Source organism: Hevea brasiliensis, chromosome 13, assembly GCF_030052815.1.
Source record: "Hevea brasiliensis isolate MT/VB/25A 57/8 chromosome 13, ASM3005281v1, whole genome shotgun sequence".
Lineage (NCBI taxonomy): Eukaryota > Viridiplantae > Streptophyta > Magnoliopsida > Malpighiales > Euphorbiaceae > Hevea > Hevea brasiliensis.
In genome coordinates, this window is record NC_079505.1 from 53,214,881 (window position 1) to 53,226,991 (window position 12,111).

At 30.9% G+C, this 12,111-nt stretch overlaps 1 pseudogene; it reads right to left on the minus strand.

The window, feature by feature from the left end:
* Positions 1–1,622: 1,622 nt before the first annotated feature.
* The window catches only part of LOC110654827 (bifunctional D-cysteine desulfhydrase/1-aminocyclopropane-1-carboxylate deaminase, mitochondrial-like), a 77,925-nt pseudogene continuing 67,436 nt past the window's right edge, over positions 1,623–12,111 (minus strand).

The following is a 12,111-nucleotide window of genomic DNA, read 5'->3' on the forward strand; positions in this document are numbered from 1 at the left end:
ATAAATATCTAATATGTTTTCCTAAACTATAATAAACAAAAATTTATCAATGCAATTGAAAGATTTAAGCAAATAGACCAACTTTAATTGAGAATAAAAAATACTTATGATAATTTAATATTAAAACAATGAAGGACTATATTTAATTAACAATTTAAAATGATATTATGATAATATTATATCATGTAAATTTTTTTTTAAAAAAAATATAGATCATGAATCCGTGCAATCAGAAAAATATGTATCGCATGTTATGAAAAAAAAATAATAATAACAAAAAAAGAGCATAGTGATGGACCTCCATACCCTACACATAAAGTGCATTCATTATCATACACGTCCACTTTGTTTAATAGTCTTTAATTATTATATTTAAAATATTTTTTTTATTATAGCTAAAACAACAATACCAAAGTCATAAGATTATAGATATATATTACATTAATGGGAATTGAACTATACAAAATCAATATAAATTCCAATAATTGAAATAAAAATCAATTACAGATTACACCAATTAAAAATGCAAAATCAATCACATATTACATTAAGTAAACTTGAAAGCATATTGAACGAAACAAAATCAAAAATAGAAAAAAATCAATACCCATATACCCAGGTTGTATGCCTCGTGTAGACATATGGATGAAGCTCACCAGTTGTTTGATCAAATGACTAAGAAAGAGATGAGCTGGCCTTTACTTGGTACTCACTCATCGCAGCTTATGTAGAATTAGGTCTATAAAATGCCATTGTGCTTTTTATTTTCGGATGGATCAAAAAGATGTTGAACCAAAACGAATTCACATTTTCTCATGTGTTTAAGACATACAGGGGACTTGGTTTAATTCAAGTTAGTCAAGCACATTGTAATGAAAAAAAAAAAAGAGAATACAATAAGAAAATTGAAGGGGTTTGGTTATATTAAAAACAAAAGGGAGAAATATGCATTAGGAGGAAGAAGAACAAGAAGAATAGTTGAATAAATCAATAGAGGAAAAGAAAGGAAGAAAGAAGAGAAGAAAAGAATAATGGAAAATAGGGGCAGAATGGGAATGACGTTGAATGGAGACTACTTTGTAGTGAAAATGATGTATTTATATTATAATTTCAAAGGTTGAGATTATCTAAAAATGGATTATTGAGATTTAATAAAGAGTTAAAAAGTTACAAAATAAAGAACTGTGTTGGTGCTAGGGTTTGAAAATAGGACATGAAGTTTATGAGACGAGCCTTTTAACCACCATGCCAACACTAACATCTATATGATAATTTAGTTTAAATTATATATCATTCGATTTGGTTTGATTTTACTAATTTTTTAATCCTAAAAATGAACTGAAGCAATTAAAGCAAATTTTCAAAAATTAAAACAAACCGAGATGAATTATCTAAGAAATCAAACTGAACTTCTAATTTGGTACGGTTCGGTGGGTTTTGCAGTTTAAATGGAATTATTCTCACCCATACATTTCACAAACTACAATAGTAGATACAATCTTTTAATGAACTCAAGAATTTATAAAAATAAGCATATAGTTTTCATGCACCAAGAAGAGATGCATTTGGATATGGATTAACCAAAATGGTAAATTAGATACAACATAACTAGCTTTGTTTCTTTAGAAAATTTTTCCAGCACCATCATTCCTTGGAATTGACTCATCAACATCCATTCGAGACCAATTTTTCACCAATAAAGCCATCAAGTCGACCTTGTCAAGCCCACCAGTGTGTATGAAGAGGATCTTTCTTCCCTTCCATTTCTTTGGATTTTGTTTCATGTCTTTCATCATTCCATAAGCTACTTTCCCACTATAAGGATTGCATTACTACATTTTTAATGAGACTTTTAAATTATAAAATCAAGAAAGTGAATTCTAGTTGATATTCATACTTTAAGTCAACCCAATAACTTCTAGCCTTTTAGATTTTTTTTTTAGGTGCATTGACAAGGGTATCCCCTATCCTTATTTTACTGTTGATAGAAGACTAATTTTCTTTAATGACTATATTAAATTTGATAATCTTAGCCATTTAAACATTACATTTTTTCTTCTAGTTGGCTACTAGATACCAATAATGATCCTTGTTAATGCAAATAACTTTGATTGTATTGTAAAAATGACTAAACATTCATCATTCACAATCTCAATTGTAGTACATGATACAATGTGCTACTCTACCTATAAACTGGATCTAGAACAACACAAGTAGCTATAGCGACTTCCTTGGAAAAATTGAAGCTCTTCAGAGGTATTCATTGCGTAGCCTAGACCTTCGACCTATAGGAGGAAAGAAAATGAAGGACAAGAATATTATTACTTCATGTTCCATAGTGAAAATCAATTGTAAACACATTTCATGAAAGCATTACATTAAACATGCCACTATTTTATTGGGTGATCACAATCCATGAAACTTCCAGAACATAATTAAAACTTTCACTCCTAAAGTTTAACAAAATGAATTGAGAATTGAATTAACCACTTCAATAAAAAATTTCATAGATGGAGAACTAGAAGATTTTAAAGCGTAATGTCAACACATAAATATATTGTCTTACAAGTATAGGAATGCAATAGCATGCATAAATTGAACATAATGCAAATTTATGGTTTGTCTATAGGTCTATCTCTTCTTTTATGAGTGAAAGGGCAATCAGCTCTCTTTCATGAATATGTCCATTTTCTTTATGACTCAATGAGTCGCAATTTGCCTTCTTTAATAGTATAATCTTCATCTAGAATCTCAATGTATGTGAAATAAAATGCAGACTCTAACTAGCTATTATTTTGGTAGAAAATTGATTTATTTATTTCATAGAGAGAAGGTGCATATTTACATACTATTTAGGTTAACTAATTAGGAAGATATACATCTCTCTCCCTATAATCATGCTAATCTATAATCTGCATATTTGTTTCCTAACATACAACTTCTTCTAAAACACTAGCATTATGGTATTTTTTGACAAATTAATACCATGGCACCAAGTGATAAGCACTCACATTTTGAATGTCTATAATGTCACGTGAGTTAACGCCTGCTTTGAGTCCCTCAGTAAGGGCTTGAACATAGTCATAAAAGTAATCAGGGTCATCACAGACAGAGAATGCATGAACCTATAATATAGGAATATGCAAGTAGAGTTAATTGATATGTAAAAGACACTGAGAATTTTGACAAATAATAGACATACTTTTGCCTTCAAAGTACCAAACAATGATCCTAGTGACAGACCAGTAATTGTACATCCACTAGAATCAATGGCAAAAAAAATTACAATATTAATTTTACAATTAGCTAGAAAGGAAGTCTTTCTACATTATACTCATAAAGTGATAACATTCTGATGACTAAAATGCCATGATCAACAATAGTCAATGCTAAATGCATAAGTAGTCAAAGCCATAAGTCATACATAAACTTAGATCTCATTCAATAAATTTATGTGCAAGACATGCAATAAAAGTCAAAATCATCATGGTTAAATTATAAACTTGTATGAATAAAGTAATATCTCTCAATATGAGAATTTAAAGCCTTTGCCAAGAATCCCAAATTAAAATTTGCAAAAGAAAAAGAAGTCAGTCAAATGGTATTCAACCATAATTCCAATAGGTTCATCTTCTCCACTGAATGAGAACACAAGGGGGAACAATATGAATTTAAATTCTCCCTTCACTAATTCTTAAGGAAACTAGGAAAGGCTTATGATTTATGATGTTAAAGTCTCAATTTTCTTTTACTTTTCTTGCTCTTAAAGTGTGTATTTCTTCCTCATAATGGTAACAACCATTAGGATTAATATGGGCAAACAAATATCAATGGTTGTAATGCTTCAAATTCAAATTTCAACCAATAAAAATTTTAGCAATTATTCATCTTTGAAGCTTAATAGTTTAGCTTATTCCTTATATTCACAACTTTTAAATTAATTCAAAGCCCATTGACACACTTATTTCATATAGATAGTTTAAGGCACTATTGCATTGTGTTTCAAAGCATTTAGGTAGTTAATTACATGCATTCATTAGTTTTTATTAATTTGGTTAGTTTCCTTAGTTTGGTTAATTTGGCCAATCTCTACTCAATTTCATGTTTTTTTGTATCTTTTCAGGTGTTTTAAAAAGGAACCAAAGCATGAAAGTCATTTGGACAAGTTTGGAAAGTAAGAAAAGCAAAAGGGTCTACCGTACAACTTTACACGGGTCATGCAAACACAGAGCCTAACCCGTGTAACCTCTTAGCCAAGAAGGACTGATAAAGACATGGAGAAGTCACAGTACACAGGTCGTGTAAAAGACCTCGTGTACCTCACCTACCCCGTGTAATCTTTTGTTACCGGAAATCTAGGGAGCCAAGGAAGGGCAGGAGCACACAAGTCGTGCTAATGACGTCATGTAAATCTCAATACCCCCATGTAACTTGCCACCTCCACATGAATGAAACCCAAAATTACTCTAGAAACTTACACGGCCAAGGGCCATGTAGTGCCACATAGGCTGTGTACTTTGTAGCAAACAGATTTATGATACAATTCCAACTCCCTTCCACACATTCCAAATAGACTTCTAAGACTCTTGGGACTCTAAAACATAGCTCTAGAATACTTGATATAAGTACCAGAATACCGAGACATGCAGAGGAGCCTTTAGTTCAAAGTTAGAATTAGTTTTAGCTTACAAACCCTAATTTTCCAAGCAAGTTGAAGACAATCTACATCAGCATCAAGGAGAAGGACTCTCATTTGAAGTTCTAAAAGTTCAAGGCTGTAGAAATCTTTGTTCTGGGTTCTTTTGTTATATTTCTTCAATTTGTCTTATGTTATTCTACTTTAATCTCAATATATTTGTTAAACTCACCATGAGTGAGTAGTCTGTTTAATTCTGGAATTAGGAGAGTAGCATTCTTATTTTTTGTCATGGATATATATCGTGTTTATTTAATGGATTTGAGTCTTATTCTTTGATTTAATATTCTATGTTTTTAATGTGTGCTATGTGTTGGTGCCCACCTAGTCATGATATAAGATACTAGTTGAAGAACTGAAAGATGAAGATTAGTATTAGAAATTAGGATTTTGAACTTAGGAAATCTGACCTAGAGATAGGTTGACATCCTTTGTGGAATTTCATAATTAATCAAAGAACTTAAAAGATTTTAATTAAGATTGATCACCACAAAAAGTAGAGTTTAGATTAATTAAAATACACCTTAGGTGCCTTGAAAGAGGACCTAGGATATCTTAGGATTAATTTCCATTAAAGTCACAATTCTCAATCTATTAAATAGGTGAAGTTTAGTTCATAATAGGGCTAAAGTATGAAATCTTAATTCTGGAATTATTTTAGTCAATTGATTTCAAATTTACAACTTTGTTTTCTTTTAACTTTCAATACTAATAGTTTAAAATTAATCTCTCAACACATTCGGTAGTTTATACAGTCAAAATTACTGTCTAGCTTGCTACTTACGCCAATAAATTCCTCGTGAGAATGATACTCTACTCACTACTGTATTACTTGTTCACAATCTGTGCACTTATGAGGTTGTAAACCAGGAAACAACTATCTTAGAAATAAAACTTGCTCAGATCCAACATTAAGAAAATACAAAAGTAATAACATACTTTCAAAATTTAACAGTGTAGATAAGAACCTGCCACATGCTACAACAATATCATCAAATTTTAATATGCCAATACTATAGCCTGAACTTGTTGCTCAATTTCCCTTATTGCTTCAATATAACCCCTGAATGGAATTCAAACATATAAATTAAATTACTAATATAATGATACATAAAAGACATAAAATAATTAAAATAACCTCGCACCTAAAAAACTAGAGAACTTTGATCTTAAAAATAACAAAAGAAGTAATGCATAAATACATATATTAAATTTCCCTAAAAGGGTGGTTTTTGGATTGCTTTGAGCAAATATGAAAATCAAATTGAAGAAAAGGCCTAGTTAATCAAGCTTGAAGAAAAAGCCATATAAGTAAACCATTTTATGAAGAAAGGCCTAATACATTATTAGGGAAACTTTTCCCAATAAGAGAAAAAAATAATATAATTAAATGTTACATATAAGAGGACTAGGTTTAACAAGAAGTCTAGTGATAGTTAAGGATCATTAATTTGTTAAGTAGTTAGAAGAGATAACAAAAGTCAAGTAAGAGTTAGGTATTAGTGTTGTGCTAAGCTGAATAAATTATATAAATATGGTCTTTTGAATTGTAAAAGATGAATTTAAGAAATATTAATAAAATAGAAGATTTTTTATCCTAAATTCTTTTTATTCCGTCTTTCTCTCTCTTCTCCTTCTCTTTCTTTCTATTTTCTCTCATTTTATTGTAATTTCTAAGAATAAGTTTTGTTAGGGTGTCTAGCTCTAACATTTGGTATCAGAGTTATAAAGATATATTCTATAATTATGCATGCAATCTTGAATTAGTTTAGAAAATTAGGAAAATTTAGTTTTGCCCAATTAGTGCTTGTATATATTGTTTCCAGATTAAGGTTTTTAATTAATATATATATATATATATATATATATATATATATATATATATATATATATATATATATATATATATATATATATATATATATATATATATATATATATATATATATATATATATATATATATGTCAATAGCCTTAAAGGAATAATCAAGCCATTATTCCATGTTCTCTTCTTCCTCTTCCTATTTTCACATGGTATCAAAGCTTGGGTTTGGAGTCCCCTCTCTTGCTTTCCTTTTATTTTTTGGCTTGAAGCAATTTTTGTTGAGAAAACCTTGATTATAGTGGATGTGTGAGGATAATAAGAGTCTTACCACCCCTCCAAAGAAACCCTAATGCTGAAATCAAGTGCGTGACCTTCCACACACCTCTGCAAGTTTTCTACCCATAGACATGCACTAATGTGTAAAAGACATCCGACCACTATTCTCTCTGGTAATCACTCTGAAGAAGTTGCTTGAGTTCGACAATCCTATTTAGCCATATGGTCTCACTTAAAGGTCATCAAATATTCATCTGTAATGCCCCTTACTTCAGCTAGCCAAAATATGTGACTGGAGACAAAATGTTCCCCGAAGTCTGAGAGGATGAAAGGCCCTAAAGGGGTTTAGGAGAGCCAATGTTTAGAAAAGGAGATTTAATTTTATTAATCATGAAAGAAGAACTTCAGCCATTGAACTTCGACAAACATGGGCATAAAACCTGAAGTTTTAAAGGCTTTTAACAGCCTCTCTTCCCATTTTCTCAACCTTTCTCCTTATTTTTCCCTCTATCCTTCTTTTTTTTAACCCCTTGCCTCCCTAAATCTCCCTACCCTAACTCCCTAATGAGTGGAAATCAACACTAAAAAAGGCAAAAGCCCCCTCTTCGTCCCCCTATTAAACATGTGTGGAGAGAAAGTGGGGGAAATTCTTCCCTTGAGGACTTTAGCTAAATAAGGTAAGCTCTCGTATACTCCTTCTTATTTTATTTAAGGATTATAGGGTATTTTAGGTTATTAGAATTGTTTTAGGGTGATATTCAAATAAATGAATTTTTGATTGAATTTAGAAATTTAAGTTCTTTAAAAGTAATTTTGGTTGTTTAAAGTCAAATGGTAAAATACACTTAGAATGAGGACCATATGACCAAATGTTCTAATTTGGGGGTTTGGAAACCCATTTTGAAATTGTGAACTGAATTCTAAAAAATTTGAGGTTTGGCACTTGAAACATGAATCTTCAGCCACCAAAATAAGTGAATAGTGCATAGCTCTATTGAAGCCAAAAGTCCCCCCTTTGGCCATCAAAAGTGTTGCCTATGAACTATAATTTCAAATAACTTTGTTTAAATCCTAAATTAAGAACCCCTCAAGTACTTCCCATGTTGACTTGAAGTTAGGACATTAAGAACCTAAAACCACGGAGTCCAGAGTCAATCTAGTAGTAAGTGAGATAATAAAGGTCAGCACTATGGGGTGAGTATAATCTACTTAAGTCTTTTTAGATAATGGTTCTTTTATGCATGCATGTGCGTCCATGCATCTTGAACTTATTCTATTAGATATACTTTGTATCTTTAAGGAATTATCAAATATACATAATTTAACAACTCATAAAGATGTTGCATATTTTACTTGTTGTGCGGTAATGCATGAATGACCCACTAGTTCCCCATGGGAAAGTAAAGGAAAGGGAAGGCATACATGTAAAATGAGCTCACTTAATGTTAATTTTATAGGATGTCTAGGTAAGACAATTTAGTATCTCTGGCATCCCCATGTTATAAAAGTAAGAAAAGTCCAATCATAGCTAATTCGACACTTCTAATTTCATAAACAATGAAAGTTAAAGGAATTGGATATGGGAACCAATGATGACTTGAACTACCTTTTTTGACTTGTTTGTGCTATGAAAGCCCATATGTGTGATGCATTAATATGCTTAAATAATTTTTATTTAAATATGTTTTATTCCCTAAGTAAGCTTTTACTCACTGAGACCCTAACTCACTTCCTTTCTTCTATCTCCCCTTTTTGGGACAAGAGTTGAAAATACAGTTAGCAGCTATTGGCTATGAGTTCTATAGGTGTTAACTCAATTTTATTTATAAAGCATATGTAAGTTCTATGAAACTCCTCTTTGGTGACATGCAGTTTTTTTAATGGTTTATTGTGCTTGCAACTACACATTTTGATATATTAAACAATTTATTTTATGGTTATGTTATTTAATATATTTTATATCTATTGCGGGCCTTATGAAAGAAAAAGAAAGAATGTTAGATATGAGTTCCAGTGGCCTCATGCTTACCCATTCTCTAGTGTTGGTAACGGTTCCAATTTTAGGTCATTACATCATCCCTCTTCAAACTATAATTACCACTGTAAAACTATAGGGCTATAGTAATTATGTTTCTCAGGTAGTCTTAGTTGAACAATGGTTCATGGGTCAGGGATATAACAACCATTTGTCCAAACACTCTATAAATACCGTGTAGCCTAGGTTAAGGTAGATGCATAACTATGTAGTCTACTATGATTTTCGCTTAATCTCAAGCTACTCACTCTTTTTTTTTTGTTTTAAAAAACATTTTGCAAAGTCTAGACCAAAGCTAGAGTTTTGTACTTCAGTGATATCTAATGCATTTATAAAATCATGTCTAATATTATTTATAACAAGCTAGGAGCATGCAATATGTACACTCCAGCTTTAGGGGGAGTATTAGAATATGAATGTATACATCACTATAATTTAGAAGATTAAATCCCTATAATTAACGGATTCCTTGATTAGGGTAAATGTATATTTTCATTTATAAGTTACTGAAATTGCATATAAATACACCCCACATCTTAAGGAAATAATAAAGTCATTATTTCCACAAAATCTATTCTTCCTTTCTATCTTCACTATTGTGATAAAAAAGATGCAACACAACTAAGCCTACCTCTATTCCCTTTTTGGTATGTATCTCTTTTCCTCTTAATAATCCTCAAATCTTTTAATCTAAACACATTTTCCCATGAACTCCCTAACTTAGGAATTTTTTTCCCCTTTACAAGAATTTTAGTACTTTCTCCTACAGTTTTTCATCATTTCCAATTCAAATGTCAATATTCTTTTCCAATTGCTTGATTAAAGAATACAAGTGCAACTTGTAAGCATCTCCTCTATAAAACTGTTTATATATTAGATAAGTAAGGATTTCAGAGTCACTTAAGAAAGCCAAATTCTATTGACTTGGTAAATGGTATTTTTGTTTTGAAGCATTTTGACTTCTTGCGTCAAAATCACTTTTAGAACACTCTAAAGGATTGATCTAGAATAAAGCTTAACCGATCTAATATTATGGAATACTAATCAAATTTATGTGGATCAAAAATGTAATTGCAAACTTTAAACAAACATAAAACAAGATATAAATTATACACCTGAACTCACTAAGTTCCTATGGGGTTTGATCCACCAATGGGAATAGCATATGGTTTTCTCCCTTCCTTTAACAACTTTTCTTTTAAGATGTTAGTGAGAGTCTAATAACAAAGTTTGAAAAAAGACAATGAATTAAATATGATCTAAAAACACATGTCGATACCAGTTCAAATAAAGAGAGAGAGAGAGAAAGAGATATGGATCCAAGAATGAAGATGGGCTAGAAGGATAAGAGGTGTAGTAACTTGAAGGTTTATTTAAGAAGAAAGATGAGAATGGTTGGAATGAAAAAAGATGAGTTGACAGAAGTGTCTAAAAGGGAGAAATGGTTGGAGGAAGTTATGGATGGTCAATAAAGTAACTAAGGGAGCTAATTGAAGGCAAAAACTATAAGCAATATAAATGGAATGGGAGAGGCATAAAAAGATTTGTCTAGTTATTTGACAAGTTTGCTAGGTCAAGTCATCTTTTAGATTATTATTTCTTTTTTCATTTTCTTATTTGGAGGAAAGTAGAGAGGAAGAGAAAAGATCTTGTATTACTGTAATTCCTAAATTAATCAATACAATTCCTTCATTCCGACCTAATGGATCCAAAAGAAATCATGAATCCCAAGCACAAGGACGGATTCTAGAATTGAATTGATAAAGCTAGAATTTAATGAAAGAGAAACTAAAGAGAAATTAAGGAATTGTATTGATTGAGTTGCGAATCACAATAGTACAAGATCTTCTTTCTTCCCTACTACTCCTCACCTCCACATAAGGAAAATACAATAAGGAAATAATAAGAAGAAACAACAATCCAAAATATGACTTCTAACCAAACAACTTGCCAAATAACTAGAGAAATCTTTACATGCCTCCCCCACTCATTTGTTATTGCTTATATAATTGTTGCCACACATGGCTTCCTTAGTTGCTTTACTGGGCATTTGGAATTTCCTCTAATCGTTTTACCTTTCAGATGCTTCTTCCAACTCATTATTCTTCATTCCAGCCAATCTAATCTTTCTTTTAGACTAAACCTTTGATTACCAAGCCTCTTATCCTTCCATCCCATCTTCACTCCTTGATCCATATCACAAACAGAGAGAGAGAGAGAGAGAGAGAGAGAGAGAGAGAGAGAGAGAGAGAGAGAGAGAGAGAGGATGAGGTCGAGAGAAACACAATAGCACCAATTAAGCAAATCAAAAGACACATTATCTATCAAAACATTGAATATAATGAAATAAAATATTAGGAGAACCGTTCAAAACATTTGACAACCATAATTTTAATGTAACCATTTAAATGGAATGTTAGAGACTACTTCAAAGTAAAGGAAAATAGCAATTTACAAAGCTTAAAAAGAAGTTAAATAATGGATACGTATAGGGTGTCTCATTCAAACACAGTATTTCACAATCTGCAACTCCAAAAAATCATAATCTAGGATACAAGTTTACATCTCTAAAATGAATTTCAAAAAATAAAATATAACATACAATTACATGTCTCGTTACTTACAAAAAAAAAAAGGCATTATCTAATCACAAATAATAAAAGAAAATATTCATTCGGGATAAAATGTGAGAGGAATCTGGCTAACATTTAGTAAGGTACAATCCCATCAAATAATAAAAGAGGTCTAGCCACAAAATATCTTCCATTTTTCAAGTAGGCTTATTGATAAAATATTTTCCTAGATGCACAGCAAAAACACAAGAGAGGTACATTACACACACATGCACAAGCACACAAAAAGACAAATAATCGCGTATAACGCAACTAGTTATACTCGTAGAATAATAACTAAAATCCTGGTATTGACATTTTTAGTGAAAATTAAAAACAAAAAAGTAAGATGTTAAAAAAGTTTTAAAACTATACTCATACATTCCTAACTAATAACAATAATATTTAAAACAACCCCAAGACAACTACTCATCATGCAAGATAGAATAGTTTGTAGCAGGTTCTTCGAGAAAAATTAAGCACATAAATTAAGAAAAATTAGACCAAAGGGTGTTACTTCTGGAACCCTGAACAAGGTTTCAAATCTGGAAATTGAGAAAATTAAGAGAAGGAGTAAAAAATAATAAGAAATAGGGAGAAATAGAGAGAAAAAGTTTCAAAGAGAACATAAAGATAGAGAAAGAGGATTTTTATTGATTATTTTAG